Source organism: Perca fluviatilis, chromosome 3 (assembly GCF_010015445.1).
Source record: "Perca fluviatilis chromosome 3, GENO_Pfluv_1.0, whole genome shotgun sequence".
Classification (NCBI taxonomy): Eukaryota; Metazoa; Chordata; class Actinopteri; order Perciformes; family Percidae; genus Perca; species Perca fluviatilis.
The window spans coordinates 44,785,828-44,790,406 of record NC_053114.1 but is presented as its reverse complement, the minus strand read 5'-3'; positions in this window follow the sequence as shown (position 1 = coordinate 44,790,406).

Genomic DNA, 4,579 nt, shown 5'->3' with positions numbered 1-4,579 from the left:
TCTCAATACCTTGAACAAAAGAATACGGCCTGGCTGTTACATTAATAAAAAGTCAAGTCCTTTCTAGTCATCTGTCTCAAGGCAAAGTCAAATCGCAAGTCTTGAATACCAAGTCAAAGTCAAATATAGGTTTCTTTCAAGCAAATTACCCCCAAAATAACGTGGATTGATCCATACAGCACTCCTCATAATGTAAATTAAAGATCAGTTTCAGTTTCTTTCATTACATTTTGGGAGTTTTGTTTAATATTATAGCATATTTTTGCTTTTTAAACTCAAACAACGAGGTATGATTTCATAAAAAATGAGGTTTATTGACCACGAATTCCAAGAATAAGTGTGAAACTAGTGTTTATAATTTGTTGTTAGTGGTGGAAAAAGTTGTTGAACACTTCAGAAAAGGCGTCAAAAACAGCAAAGTGACAAAAAGTGACAATCAGACAAACAAAGCGACATAAAAATCTGAAAAACAACAACTGAAACTAAACAAAAAGCGACAAAAAACGACTAAAAAAGTGCCGGAATGCAAAGACATGTTGAAACATGATTTTTTTTTAGCCTGTCCTCCCCCAGGGAAGTTTTGAGCGTCAACGACTTCATTTCCTGTTTTTGGACACACTTTTATGCACCAATTTACGGTGGAAATCCCTTTATTTAGCCTACATGAAGGACAAAAAACACAGATGACAATTCAAAATATATCAAACATATAATGGAAAGTATGTTGTAGCGTGTCATTGGGCATTTTTAACTGGGTATATGGAAATACTGGAGCTTTCTTAGAGGGTATACTGAGTATATCTGCGTATCACGACTACACTACTGTCACCCAGTAACATACTTAACTTCTGCTATATAATTGTGTTAAAGCGCCCATTCTGCTTATTTTCAGGTTCATAATTGTATTTAGAGGTTGTACCAGAATAGGTTTACATGGTTTAATTAAGAAAAAACACCATATTTTTGTTGTACTGCACATTGCTGGAGCTCCTCTTTTCACCCTGTGTTCAGCTCTCTGTTTTAGCTACAGAGTGAGACCTCTTCTGTAGCATCTTTGTTGTCACTCGCACATGCTCAGTAGCTAGGTAAGACTACATGCTCAGTAACTAGGTAAGACTACATGCTCAGTAACTAGGTAAGGACTACATGTTCAGTAGCTAGGTAAGGACTACATGCTCAGTAGCTAGGTAAGGACTACATGCTCAGTAGCTAGGTAAGACTACATGCTCAGTAGCTAGGTAAGACTACATGTTCAGTAGCTAGGTAAGGACTACATGCTCAGTAGCTAGGTAAGGACTACATGCTCAGTAGCTAGGTAAGACTACATCCTCAGTAGCTAGGTAAGACTACATGCTCAGTAGCTAGGTAAGACTACATGCTCAGTAGCTAGGTAAGACTACATGCTCAGTAGCTAGGTAAGACTACATCCTCAGTAGCTAGGTAAGACTACATGCTCAGTAGCTAGGTAAGGACTACATGCTCAGTAGCTAGGTAAGACTACATGCTCAGTAGCTAGGTAAGACTACATGCTCAGTAGCTAGGTAAGACTACATGCTCAGTAGCTAGGTAAGACTACATGCTCAGTAGCTAGGTAAGACTACATGCTCAGTAACTAGGTAAGGACTACATGCTCAGTAGCTAGGTAAGACTACATGCTAAGTAGCTAGGTAAGGACTACATGCTCAGTAGCTAGGTAAGACTACATGCTCAGTAGCTAGGTAAGACTACATGCTCAGTAGCTAGGTAAGGACTACATGCTCAGTAGCTAGGTAAGACTACATGCTCAGTAGCTAGGTAAGGACTACATGCTCAGTAGCTAGGTAAGACTACATGCTCAGTAGCTAGGTAAGACTACATGCTCAGTAGCTAGGTAAGGACTACATGCTCAGTAGCTAGGTAAGACTACATGCTCAGTAGCTAGGTAAGACTACATGCTCAGTAGCTAGGTAAGACTACATGCTCAGTAGTTAGGTAAGGACTACATGCTCAGTAGCTAGGTAAGGACCAATTGCTCAGTAGCTAGGTAAGACTACATGCTCAGTAGCTAGGTAAGACTACATCCTCAGTAGCTAGGTAAGACTACATGCTCAGTAGCTAGGTAAGGACTACATGCTCAGTAGCTAGGTAAGGACTACATGCTCAGTAGCTAGGTAATGGTGCGTTCTTTTTGTCTTGTAATCACAACTAGTAGCTCTTTTTGTCACACAATATTACGAGTTGGAGAAAAGATGGATTTTTGTAACATTTTTAGTAACATTTAGGATTCTATTCACCCAGTTATTGACATATTACACAACTATATTTCACAGTTTGATGCATGAAAATTACGTTTTGATTAACGTTAACGTTAGGCTACTGCTCTGCTTTCTGCTCAAGGCTCGGCTTAAAGCCGTTGTTGTCATATAGCAACCGAGCGTCTCAGCTGCACAAGCTACAAAATAACTAATCAGGCGGTATTTAACTCCTAATAAGACTGTAGAGACATGTCTATAGGTAGCAGTATACAGCGCTATGTTTAACTCCTAATAAGACTGTAGAGACATGTCTATAGGTAGCAGTATACAGCGCTATGTTTAACTCCTAATAAGACTGTAGAGACATGTCTATAGGTAGCAGTATACAGCGCTATGTTTAACTCCTAATGAGACTGTAGAGACATGCCTATAGGTAGCAGTATACAGCGCTATGTTTAACTCCTAATAAGACTGTAGAGACATGCCTTAAGGTAGCAGTATACAGCGCCTATGTTTAACTCCTAATAAGACTGTAGAGACATGTCTATAGGTAGCAGTATACAGCGCGCCATGTTTAACTCCTAATAAGACTGCTTAGACATGCCTATAGGTAGCAGTATACAGCGCTCTGGTTTAACTCCTAATAAGACTGTAGAGACATGCCTATAGGTAGCAGTATACAGCGCTATGTTTAACTCCTAATAAGACTGTAGAGACATGCCTATAGGTAGCAGTATACAGCGCCATGTTTAACTCCTAATAAGACTGTAGAGACATGCCTATAGGTAGCAGTATACAGCGCTATGTTTAACTCCTAATAAGACTGCTTAGACATGCCTATAGGTAGCAGTATACAGCGCTATGTTTAACTCCTAATAAGACTGTAGAGACATGCCTATAGGTAGCAGTATACAGCGCTATGTTTAACTCCTAATAAGACTGTAGCGACATGCCTATAGGTAGCAGTATACAGCGCTATGTTTAACTCCTAATAAGACTGTAGAGACATGTCTATAGGTAGCAGTATACAGCGCTATGTGTACGACTTCTTCATTTGGTTACAACAAAGACAAAAGTGCTTAAAACTGTAGAAAACCACAATGTTTACTACGTGTGATGCACGACGTAACCATCTTTGAAAGTGAGCTCGGGGTCCTCTGAGTTCAGACGACTTGTAAATACGACCTCGGGGGCGTTCTTTTTGCAACTTCCGGGTCGTAACTCCGGAAAACAACTCGTAAAACGACTTCGGTGGACAAAAAGAACGCACCATAAGACTACATGCTCAGTAGCTAGGTAAGGACTACATGAGCTAGCTAGCTGTTTCTCTAACTTCAGTCAGTACAAGGCAGGATTAGCCGGGGCGCACTTCACACTTTGCGTGGAATACCTGCAGAACAGGGACATGGAAGTAGTTCTATACAATTTATTTTATAGATTAGGGTGAATGTGTGTGTGTTGTAGCAGTGTTTTGCCATTGAGAATGAGCTAGCATGCTAACGGTTAGCCCCCTAGGCCCCTCGTTTCGGCTAGTGACGTAGAAAGCCGTGACCAGCTCGACACATTCAGAAACCGTATCTCACTCAGAACACCATGGATGGATTTTATTTCCAAGTCTGTATGTGTGTGGAAGCACCAGAGACACAAAATAACACCCAAAATCACCAGAAAAAGTGAGTAGAAGTAGAAAGTGGCACGAAAAGAAAAGGCTCAAGTAAAGTACAAGTACCTCAACATTTGGTACTGAAGTACAAGTACTGGAGTAAATGTACTCAGTTACATTCCACCGCTGGAAGAAAGCGCTTCTTTTCTTGTGTCTTGTTACAAAAACAAATACCGAACGGTTGAACAGTGGAGCCCAGAGGTGGGAGGGGCTGTGGGCTATTGGACGGTGTTTCCTGTGAAACACACACACACACACACACACACACACACACACACACACACACACACACACACACACACACACACACACACACACACACACACATACACACACAGACACACACACACACACACACACATACACACACAGACACACAGACACACAAGACACACATACACACATACACACAGACACACACACACACACAGACACACACACACACACACACACACACAACACACATACAAACACAAACACATACACACAGACACACATACACACACACACACAACAACACAACACACACAAACAAACACACACACAAATACACACACACACAATACACACACACACACAATAATAATACACACACACAAAATATCAATAAAATAAAACAACACACACACAAATAAACACACACACACACACACATACACACACACAATAACAAAATAATACA